This window comes from Carassius auratus, chromosome 32 (genome assembly GCF_003368295.1).
Source record: "Carassius auratus strain Wakin chromosome 32, ASM336829v1, whole genome shotgun sequence".
Classification (NCBI taxonomy): domain Eukaryota; kingdom Metazoa; phylum Chordata; class Actinopteri; order Cypriniformes; family Cyprinidae; genus Carassius; species Carassius auratus.
In genome coordinates this window covers 8817961-8830599 of record NC_039274.1, presented here as the reverse complement: position 1 = coordinate 8830599, position 12639 = coordinate 8817961, and the positions used below count along the sequence as shown (strand labels likewise).

At 37.1% G+C, this 12639-nt stretch overlaps 1 protein-coding gene across 14 annotated transcripts in view; it reads right to left on the bottom strand.

Annotated features, from left to right (window-relative positions):
• LOC113051534 (tight junction protein ZO-1) overlaps positions 1–12639 on the bottom strand; it is a 102613-nt gene that overhangs the window by 36109 nt on the left and 53865 nt on the right. Inside the window, exon 1 of one of the 14 annotated variants that reach the window (XM_026215381.1) lies at positions 9130–9504. The exons of the other annotated variants lie outside the window; for them this stretch is intronic. The gene's annotated coding sequence lies outside the window, so the exon portion shown is untranslated. Of the gene's footprint in view, positions 1–9129; positions 9505–12639 lie in introns of those variants that run through there. 14 annotated transcript variants of the gene reach the window in all.

Here is a 12639-nt window from a genome sequence, read left to right as displayed (position 1 = left end):
TTGAGCGGCATCCACCACCGTCCTTATATCCTCTACCACACATTCCTTTAATGTGTCTGTAGGGTCCGAGGTGCTGGATTCATCGGACTGTAAGAGCCAACAGCAGGGGCCCCAACCATGAGAAAAATGTCCATGAAGTGAGCCATGTGACAGACAGAGATAGAAATAAATAGAGAGAGAGAGGCCTAGGGGTTCTTGTCCTTGGTGCCGGATGAACAGCGGACTGTTCAGGCTTCAGAATAATGTACCCGTTAGGGATGCACCGAAATGAAAATTCTTGGCCGAAACCGAAAACCGAAAAAGAGAAAACCAAGGCCGAAAACCGAAACCGAAACACCGAAAGAAATTATGCCAATTATTAGTACCATTGCATTTATTGCTATGACCGTGTACTAACTTTACTAAAATTAAGACATTGCAATTGCATAAATTAATATTAAAGTTTCAAAGATAATTACAATTACATAACTTATTTAAAAAAAAAAAACATAAAAATACATAATTACAAATGATGCAAATATTTATTAAGCACATTGCAACAATGAGAGTGTATTTAAATAGGGCCAGGGCATAAATAAACATTTTTATCAAATTAAAGCAGAAATCTAGCAGAAAATCTAGCATAAATATAGCTACAATCTGATATTATGTATGTATATATGTTTGTGTGTGTGTATAAGAACAAAATAGCCAACGTATTATTATCATTTGAGGCACTTTCTTGCAGAATTCCACTGAACATATCAGACAACGATGGTGCATGCCACTCATCTGGTGCAGAGACGAGTCTTTTTTTCTGCGCTCTGATCTGTCTCCTGCGCTTGGCGCTTCTCCGTCTCCACGCGGGTTCTCCGCATCCAGCGCGGCCTGGATCATTTCTCGTGCGCGCTGCCTTATTTCCGCATACAAGTAATGGTCTTTATAACGCGGATCAAGCACATTCGCGATGAAGTGCAGAGGATCCGAAAAGATCTCAGTGAGACGTGTGCTAACAGACTCTATAAGACTGTACTTTTCTTTTTTTTTACTTCGTGGTCCGTCTTAATCTCTTTGTTAGGAGACGCTTTAGTGCTGCGAATAAAGGAATAAGAAGAGAGAGAATGTTCTCTCTGGTGTTAAGTGAATGTCGTGGGGAGCTCGTGGTCTAAGCTATGCAGGTGCACGTGCAGGTCGCGGTTTCTGTTTGCGTCATCACAACATTTCGGCCGTGTTGTTTCGGTGATAAAAGTCTATCGGCCGAAAAGCGAAAAGGCCATTTTCGGCCGAAAATTTTCGGTGGCCGAAATTTCGGTGCATCCCTAGTACCCGTTACTCCTGTGTGAAAGCTGAAGCAAGGTCAAGAGTAGAATGATAAAGGCTGGAATACAAGTCAACAGTAGAAGCCAAAAATCAAGACCAGCCTGAAAATCTGAGTTGACAGATTTCACAGAAATGATGTAGTCCTAGTGTAAGATGGGCACAGGGTTGATTTTTAGCTTCAGTCTATTAATCCATCCAGTCAGAGGATATCAAACAAGTTTAAAACATGAAATTTTATAGCACATATTGTTGTTATTTGCCATGTGTCTCCTAGCAATGAGGTGGATGTATCTGCAACGGTTTGTTCTGAACAACTTGAAAATCTGGTAGTGTGTGATTCTTTGTTAAGTGTATGAAGCCAATAGCACAAATATTTCTCTGTAACCATTCACATAGCCTGACTAGTGTTTTAAAATATATTTCAGAGTTCAACATTCATGTAGTGAATTCCAGCCTAAAGCAACTGAATGATTTGGGTTCCACTTACCCATTCCATTAACAAAAAAAAACTAATAAAACTAGCATAGTTGTCAAAAGATTTTCAATTAGATATTATTTTCACATTCAGCAATATGGTATGAGATACAAATATTATTTGTGGATGAGAACTCAAAATGACCAAGGCTGCATCAGCCACCTATGGCTTAGTGTAAACCAAACATTTGCATCAGTCTCGAATGGATGACATTTACGCTTCCCCAAGGTTTCTAGTCTTCAATGTTCCATTAATGAAAGGGATAGTGTCAAATATTTGCAAACAGAACATTGAGGGGAGCTCATTTAATACCTTTAGTAACAAAAATAAAGAGCAACACAAAACTGCACTAAAACAAAGCCCAGATAACAGACAACATGGCTAGAAAAACAAAAGACCCATGGTAAGGCAAACAAAACAGAACAAAGCTGAGTTGAAATAAGAAAAATAAGCAGAAATATTTAACTTGACTTGACTAACCGACAACGAGGGAAGCAATGAACTTGACTAACTTGAACTTGTAAACAAAGAAGGTAACGAGAAAAAGCAGGTGAGGCAGCTAAACAATAATCAGGTAACAAGATGAGCGGGGTTAGACAATAGACAGGAGAGCACATGGCACCAACAAACACACGACAAGCCGTGTGCTCACACTTGGGCGTACCAGCAGATGACTGACAGATAGCCCTGTCATCATTTACTCACCCTCATGTTGTTACAAACCGTTAGGAATTTACTTAGAAGTAAAATCCTAAATAAAATATGTTCAACGTGTAAAATTACTGTGTCTCTACAGAAATCTTGGATTACCACTCAATTCATTTAAATTAGATTTGCAATGTCTTTATGTATGTTCTGAAGCGCCAACATTTTAGTGCAATGGGCCTTCAATGGAGGGACAGAATTCTGTTTCATTAAATATATTTGTGTTTTTGTTTCAAAGATGAATGGAATTATTAAGGGTTTGTAAGACAAACATTTTCCTGACCAACAACTGCTGCTCATTATCCGAACATTAACTATTATATAAAATTATAATAATTTTGACAACACTTAGAAGTTAAAACAACAACATTGATAAAATGATAATGAATACTTTCAATGAAATGGTTTCAAGTTTGTTGTAAGAAAGGATTTGTTCACTCAAATAACTTGAATAAATAATTATTTTAAGAGTCATTGTTACTGATGAGAATTATTGTTTAATAAATAACGTGAAACCACAATATTTTCTCATACAGTTACCACCTTACTCTAAATAAACTTTGTGAGATTGCAATTATGATAAAATGAGTGCCAGTTTTCCAGGGATTGTAACGGGATTTGCTCTTTTTTGGACTTTCTAGGGTAAGGGCTAATCCATTCAGAATTTGATTACATTCACTCACATATTCACTCTCTGATTCACTCTCTGATAACCATTTATCCAATATTGCCACTTGTCATTGTGTTGCGTATTCTACATCAGTTAACTAAGTGAAGGCGAAGCAGGAGCTTTGCTCAGAAACATATCTGTAGGAATGTTGAACGTTTCGACACGTGCCAATGAGTTAACAACAGGTATAGCTCTTTTTATTTTACCATGCAGCATATATAAAAGAAAAATGAGGGGAAAAAAAACCTTTTAAAGCATTTAAGTGAAAGTATTAACTGGTCAAAATTATTACTTTCGTTTAATGGTTAAACAGTCAATATGAGAGTCCCTTTGAGTAGCTGATGACAATTTTCATTTATGAGTGATCTATCCCTTTAAACTCCTGGAATTTAATCTGTGCTGAGAAAACAAATGGATATGTGGAAGTTGATTGTCAGGAGTGTGTGTGGTTAGGAGTCACTTCACAGTGCTAGAGGCCATTTAAATGAGTCCAGCTAAACACTTCAGATTCTCTAATCTCATAAGATTATCTTTGAATTAATCACAACAAAACCGAGCTCAGAGTAAACACACTGTTCTGAAATCTGAGTGCTGCAAAGCTCAACAGAGATAAAACCTGACTCCTAAAACACTTCTTAAGAGGACCCTGAGCAGATTTGACCTATCTGAGATTAAAAGTCCACTATTTCTGCTAAATTACAGATTTTGAATCCATTTTCACCCAAAAAGTTGTCGAGCCCACACAAATGTACATTTCTTTTTGTAGCCAAACTAAATCTCCTGAAGACAAATCAAAACATGGTCTCAAAACATGGTATTTTCACATTCAGCAATATTGAATGAGAGGCCAAACACAGTCTAAAACACAGCTGATATAATTATTTCCTAATTATTTCCTACAAGCAGAAGAAAACAAGAAGTCAAGATCACCTGGGTATACATTCACATTTATTCCGGCCTGAGACCTACGAAGTAGTGCTGCACATAGAAAAAAAAAAAAAAGGGCAGACATTGGCAGTCCCGCTCAGAACCAAAGAATCGTTCTTCCACTAAAGTCTTCTTGCTTGTTTCAAGTAGACCTCAGACCTGCCAGAAAGAGAGCAGGGGTTCAAAGAGCCCAGACAGACAGCTAATAGTGAGCTCTGACAGCCAGGTGAAATGGAGAGGCTTTCTAGTAGCTCAGCTACCATCTTTTCTGGGCCAACAGCTTCACTAAAACAGGCAGGCAGCTTAAAAGGTGGTGCACTACTACTCCAAAGTGATTTCTCACTTGATCAATAGAATTGATGCTGAAACTGGCTGCTGGTTAGCAACACCTTGAATTTTGATGCCGATAAGCAGTTCCAGGGTAATTGCTAGTGATCTGTGGCATTCGTAGCTGTTAAATAATGAGTGTCCAGGTCGATAGACCCTGCAGCTCATGCTTAAACAGCACGGCCATAGTTTACAGTCTCAATACAGGTTTCTGAGCAGTGTTTCGAATAATACTGACTGATTTGCAATGCAGCAGGGAGGTCCAGATGCACCAGAGCATTTAAACTGAACTCTCTCTCAAAGAACATTCCAACAAACTCATTCTCATGCCTACATCAAATAAATACACGCGTATATTAACACAACATAGCCTGGCTTGCCTTCCAATAAAACTTCTACAACTACTGAAATTAGAGCCCTCTCAAAAAAGGAGACTGAGAAGTGTGTTAATGTGGAGGTGATAATACACAGCAGATGTAAGAGTAGTAACTTAGAACTGTGAAAGAGACTTAAACCTGAACCACTAATCTATTATTGATTATGTAAATGTCAGCATGATAGAAGCTATACTTGCACACAAATGCACATGCTTGTCTATTTTCCACATTAAAGCACAAATTACAGACTTCAAATAATAATATTAGGGCAAGACATGTATGACATGAAGCACTTCAATCATAATGAGGCAATTACAGAGCAATATTAAGTCTTTGTTTCCATTCTAACCATTCAGTTTCATTTCTAGTTAAATCTCCTGCAGGTTAAAAGGTTCACCCAAAAATGTTTTATGTTCGTCTGATTCCCCCAGGGGCATCCAAGATGTAGGTGATTTTGTTTCTTCAGTAGAACTCAAATGAAGATTTTTAACTCAAACCCTTGCAGTCTGTCACTCATATAATGGAAGTGTATTGGAATCATGGCTTTGAGAATCAAAAAACATACACAAACAAACCCAAATAAAACTCTGCGGTTCGTGGCGATACACTGATGTGTAAAGACACAAAACGATCAGTCTGTGCAAAAAACTAAACCGCATTTATATCATTTATATATTTATATATATATATATATATATTATATCTGAAATGTCCAACATCCGGTACATGATGTGTAGACATAGATATATACACGTAGATGCCCTTTTAGTGACGGTTTCCATGGGCCGCAGGAATCTACTTCTACCGAACAAAGTCACCTACATCTTGGATGCCCTGGGAGTAAGCAGATAAAAATTTTAATTTTTGGGTGATCTATCCCTTAAAGGTGCTGTCCTTTCTGCTTTGAACAGGAAATTACCCATTAGCCTTCCTCTGGGATAAACCCAAAATGGTTAAACTGGGGTAGAAACAGCAGGTTCACATTCATTAATAAATTTTAACTTCTATTTCACCTCCAATTCGTAATTACATTTTTGCTTCTTGCATTTTCATGTTGTAGAAACTTGAGCCTAAAACAAACTACTGTACCAATGATTCAGTGAAGTCACAGACCTCGAATACTCAATCTGTGTGCAAGATGTAAGAAAGTTGCATGTTTAGGAAGGAACAGTTGACACCAGTGTGTTTGCAGAGTTCTGACTGGACAGGACACAACCAAGAGCTGGAATAAACTGCAGGAAGCTCCTTCCTGTTCGCAGGGAGTATTTTAAACTTTAAAAGAAAACACCCAAGCCGTTACGAGATCAGATCGCCTTGAACTGCACCAACATCACTGAAAACAAAACACAATGTTGTACACATCACAAGAAAAACAAACCTATGAAAAATCTGAATAAAAATAAAAAGACATATGTAATGATGACCATATCTCACACTAACCTTTAAGTTCAGAGAGAAAGCATAGATATCAAATGTAATGGAGCAGATGAAGCAAAAGCAAAAACATGTTCACTATGGCCACGGTCTCATTTGTCTTTTAATGACTCTTAAGGACAAACATGAGTAGCTGCAGAGTGCTTTCTGTGTGACATTTACATTTTCAAAGCATGGACCTGAAAAAGGGCTGCAAGGGCTTAGAGGGCATTTGGGACAGGGCCTATATCAGAAATTACTGAGTGCACTTTGGTCTACTTAAATCAACTTAAGACATTCACTACTGTTAAAAAAGTGGGTTCTGTAATGTATAATATATATTAAAGAACATTAAAAAGATGTAAAATAAATCCATAGCATTCACACGCTCCTTGGATGCTCTCATTTCCCAAACTTTCCTTAGAAGGCTAATAAATGTATTTCATGATCTAAGTCATTGTTTAATAGAAAACCACACACAATGTTTCTACTGTATCTCTGTCAATCACTCTGATATTTAGTTAAAATGAGTGCTGTCTGTCACGGTCTTTAATCAGTTGATACAGTGAATGACTGTATGGTCATTCTTTATTAGTAGCAACAATGTCGTTTGTAATAGCCTACAGTCTGAGGCACATTAGTATTTTCACCCCAAAAAGGGTTTTAAGCCAGTTATTTATATTTTTTTGCTTTAGTATGTCAGTAGGAAATATCAGTGTACATTTCCAAACATTAATTTTGCCATTACTTTAAAAAATAATCTAGTGAGATTGTTGAATGCACTTTTGCACAGTAGTGTATGTATAAAGTACGTATAATTAGATTAAGTATATTTAAATAAGCCTAATTAAAGCATGTGTTCATATGTGTTAAGGGCTTGATTGTCGCTGGAGGAAACAGCTGTGGTGTGATGAGCTGTGAACAGACTGAAAACTTTACAGTAGATGAGAAACCGATTGCTCCCGTGACCTTGTGTAAACTGCATTTATGACAAAGAACTGCACAGATACAGATATTCTAACAATCTATCGATAAACACACATTGTGTGTCCTCTGCTTCAGTTTGAGTTAGGGCTGGGCGATATGGAGCAAAAAATATATCTCGATATACGATATATATCTCGATATCTTTACAGGAAAAATAACCCCCAAAAAACTACTGCAAAAACAAATATGGCGAATATTACATGTTAATGGGCCTATGAAACATTTTATTTTTTTCTTCACCATATGTTTTATTGTTACCTAATTCTGTGTTTTAGCATGTGCAATTATTTAAATGCATAAAAACAACTTAATTAGTTAAAAACAATTCTTAAAATAGCCTTATGTGAAATGTTTTTTTCCCTTCAGAAATTCTGTGTATTTACATTTTTCTCATTATCAAATGAAGGCATAAAACATTCATTTAATTTATCTTTTAATTATTTAAAATTAAGCAAACTTTATTTTTTGGTAAACAAAGGGGATTTACTATTAAAAATAAAACATGGGAGAAATGTTGTGTGATTATTCCTTATAAAATTATGTTCGTTTCATTTTAATAGTAGTATTAGTGGGCTATCTACATTCTGCTGTACAATAGTAATAGATTTCTGTCAAATACTTTTATTTTGACGGGTTTACCTTTACAGTTCTGTGTATGTGATACCACAGTCTATGATGTGATATGAGCTAGTCTTACTCAAATCAAACGGTCAGATGCTCATGAAGTGACTCTCAGTGCAGTTCTGGAGATGTTCCTCATGTGTTCACGTCTTTATTTAGAGAGAGGAAAGACAATGAAATCAGCATGAACGTTATGCGAGCTTCCGTGTTTAATGAATGAAGACGCGCTTCTGCTCCATTCGTTGACACAGACACGCAGAACATGCAGGATTCATATTTAAATAGACTTTTCCGGGTTAATATTTGCAGATATTAGTCCATTTGATGTAAGTGCATGACCAACTTTTGATTAATTCATTTAAAATTTGACCAATTCCGTGACATTCCGCGTTAAACTGTAAATTCCATTTTTATGACTGTATTCCGCGATTCCGTCCTGAAGTCTGAGGAGAAGGGGCTGGGTGAAAAAAACCCTCTCTAATATTTTGAATTTGGACTGCAATACCTAGTTCAACCACTCGCTGTCAATCCAACATACAGCACCTTTAAGACTGTGCTTTTTAGTTAGCTTTTTAGCTTTTGAATAGTTGTATCCCCCAAAAGATTGAGCAAATTAAGACCATAGACAATCAGAGAAATTCAGAGGAGACTGGTCCAGAAAGGGGTGGACACACACCCTTCCTTAATCAAGGTTACCAGGGGCAGCCCAGCATCCTAGCCACATGTAGAAATTCCAATGAACTCACTACACTTATCTGAGTGCCTAGTGATTTACACCAGACCAAGCTTCTCAAATCATGTCGGTTAACAATGACGACGCATGAACAAAATAAGATGAGAATCAGAGAGATCAAATGTGGGTGGGAAGGACAAGTATCAGATGCATCAAAACAACATCTGAAAGTGACTAACCACATGCATGTTTTCTGCTGTGGGTACGCACACACAAGATCTATCTAAAGAAATGAGCTATCTAAATCGCATGATCAGATCTAAAGAAAAAATGCAATTGGTTGACCGTGTCAATCCAGTCTTAGTTACACAACAGGGCACCTTTACTGCAGCTCATCCTGCAAAGCACAAACAGTGATCACTAAATCTGACAACTTCACATGCCCGGAGATGCCACATATTGCAGATGTTTTCTAAGGACAAGTCATGGCATTTTTTTACTCTAAAATATCACAGATATATCTATCGTTTTCTGGATTTATTTCTTGAAATCTGAAAACATCCACAAATTCTGTGTAACCCATTTAGAGATACAAATACAAACATTGAACATGGGAAATGGCATAATCCTCTCTGCTGCAGAGTGTAACACTCACAGTTCAGCAGTAGCTGGGTGAATCAGGTCATAAAAACAAAGATCTGTGGGTCTCTCCATGCATTTTCACGTCTGAGCCAAGATCCATAGAGACTGCAGGGGTGTACTGTGCACTTGCCCGCTTAATGTACATCCACACAGAAAGAGTCAGGTGGCCGGTGGTGGTGTGAGAGCACAGAGCCTGTTCCTCCGGCGTGCTAAAGATCCCTAATTAGGATGACAGGCAGCAACTCCATATGTTGATAGGATGGATGTGCATCTGCATCAGGCAGAGAGCTAGAAAGATGATATCCTGCTTTGTGTAAATAAAGAAAAAAAATCCCACTGCAATAGTAGTTCCTCTCCGCTTCTTCCTCTGTACGTGTGCTGTGTGTGAGAGAGAGAGAGTGCAGGAGGGAGAGAGAGAGAAAAACACCCACAATACGTGGGGGTGGGGGGGTCAGTGATAGGGGAAATGAGACACCATTGCTCATGCTCAGCCCAGGACTGTGTGCAGTCTGCTACCTACAGCTGCAAAACACAAACACACAGGTTCCAGCTTCTTCACATTCATGATGTCTGCTGCAGTGAACTGTAGTATGGGTTTATTACAAGGACATGCACACATGCACATAAAAAAAAAAAAAATCACATTATGAAGGCTCTATGGGCACTTATACACTATGTAAGACATAAATCATACCAATTGACTGATTTCAAATGCAAATTTGCCAAAGTGATGCAACTAAAAAGTTAGTTAAAATAAGCTGCAATACACTGTAATTTAAACCAATGGGAATTGAAGTGCTTTCAGAAATCCAATTTGTTGAGTTTCTGCTTGATTTCAAACTGATCTGGCTTCTCCCACACCCTCAGGATCTTACACAATCCTATAAACCAAACGCTCTATCAGAGCTTTCTCTAGAGTGCAAGTAGTCTAATAGTGTTGCCCACCTGACATGCAGGTCAGATATCAATAAAGTAAAATGGAAACATATTATTTGGATTAGCGCTTGTAATGTATATAGGAATGCAGGACGGCAGCTGAATGAAAGTCTGACAGTTAAAAGAGTTTGCCTTTAGTCATCAGTGTTTTTTTTTCCTTACTTTAGAACAATTTGACACATTGGGTTGTTTCAACCCAATTTTGGGTCAGATATGGACTAACCCAAAGCAAACCCAGCATTTTTTTGAGTGCTGTTCAAAATGTATGATTTTTATATTATTTTTATAATATAGCATATTAGAATGATTTCTAAAGGATCTTGTGACACTGAAGCCTGGAGTAATGTCTGCTTAATATTAAGCTTTGTAATCATAGGAATAAAACACATTTTGAATTATCTAACAATAAAAGAACTTTTAAAATTTTATTAATATCTCAGAATGTAACCCTTGTTACTTTAATTCTAATCAAGTAAATGCAGCCTGTGAGCATAAGAGACTTTTTCTTTAAAATATTTAAAAAATCTCACTAACCCCAAACTTTTGAACCGTAGTTAGAATTAATAACCCTGGTCTTTACAAATGGCCACCTATGATAATCAAATCATTAATAACAGCGATTGAGTGATTTGATTATCATAGGTGGCTATTTGTTCAGACCAGGGTTATTAATTCTGGAAATGAACTTGATAGTGGTTATCTGGTGTTAAATCTCAAAATGTTTGTTGCAATTTGTTGCATTTTCAAAAACACACTACGGTTCAAAAGTTTGGGGTTAGTAAGATTTTTTAAATGTTTTCGAGAAAAAGGGTTAGATTAATAACTTTGTTTCTGGGACACGCCCCCATCCTCTGCCACAGCAGTTAAGATCACATGATCAAGGACAACATGAAGCATCTCAGCTATAGATCTCGTGAAAGAAGTCAAGGTGTGCTGGTAAGCATTGTTCATTAGCCCCTGGAGGTAGATGTCATTACATCACCATCTGGTTCTAAAAACCGAAGGTCATTCTAAATTAGCTTCGATAATATTTATGGTCAACAAAGCAAAAGGCACTACAACTCATAGTCTTTTTATTTTTTGGAATAATAATTACATAACAAATATTACAATTTATTTGCACTATATGTGCATACCCCTAATTACAGCAGATGTTTTAACAACCATCTCTTTTTGAAGGGATAAAATTACTATTAGCTTTGTCAGGTCACTGACACTAAAGGCACTACAATTCCATGAAATCCTCTAAATGAAAGTAAAATAAACACAGAGATAGTCACCAAGTGTTTAGATATTTGTACATCATTCTGGAATTTGCTGATGTATTCCAAAATAAAGCATAGCTTCTCCAAATAACATTAACAATGATGGGTCAGCAGGATTATTTTCTGTTCGCCGGTGTTATTTTTAAAACATGCAAAAGGTCACATGATTTTCCATATTTTTTCCCCTTTTCCCTCACAATCTGCTTTGGTCCCAGGGCTGTGCACTGAAAAGCTGTACAAATGCTCTCTCCCTCTTCAAACAGCCACTAGCTTAGACAGGCACACACTCATAACACACTGGCATGCACACACACAGCCCAAATCCAACTTAAAAGCAGTAATCCTTTAACAGTTGGATTCAGAGGAGCTCTGTGCATCTGTTCTGCAGACCTATGATTGTCTGTGCTGTCAGCTTCATCGACGAATGATACAGAATAACATGTCAACAATATAGTGTTAAAATAAATGAAACACGTTAAATGTGTTAGCATAAAAACATACACTATATGCAAAGTCCTCAACACAGATCCAATTTCAAGCCATTCACTCTGGTGACTTCTAAAAAGCTCTTTTCCAGAGAATCAGGAAGGTTAGCTTATGCAAATAATCCCAGAGTAGCTGTGACCCACAATTCCTTGTCAACTTAGTGGTAAACAGAAAAAAGGCTGATCAAACCTTTGAAAACCAGTTTCTTAGGACTATGAAATCATATAAAGATGGTGAAGGTGTTTAATCAAATAACAGTTGCTTAAAATGATGTGATATAGCATAAAGATAGAGGTGTTCGATTTTGAAAAGACTATGAGAGATTGAAAAATGAAAATCATTGTCCAATCTCCTGCTCGGCTGTTTTCAGTTTTCAGTTGGTTCTCTTCACTTTCACCAAGTAAAGCACAAGAGAAAAGCCACTGAGGTCCATGAATCAAAAGTCATGCAATAAATCCTAACAATCTGCCCATTTCTACTTTGTCCTTCCCACTGACTGAGCTCAAATAGCCAATGTAGGCGTCACAGGCCTGGCCACAGAGACAGTAAGACATAGCAGTACGTTTAAAGGGATGGTTCATGAAAATTCATTCATCATTTACTCATCCTCATATCATTCCAATCCTGATGACTAATTTTCTTCTGTAGAACATAAAAGAAGGTATTCTGAGAAATAGCTCAGTGTTTTTTGTCCAAACAAATGGAAGTCGTTGGGCACCAATACTGTTTGGTAACCATTTGTTTAAAATATATTACATTGTGTTCCACGTAATAAAGTAAGTCAAGTTTGCAATAACATGAGAATTAGTAAATTACAGAAATTTTATTTTTGGATG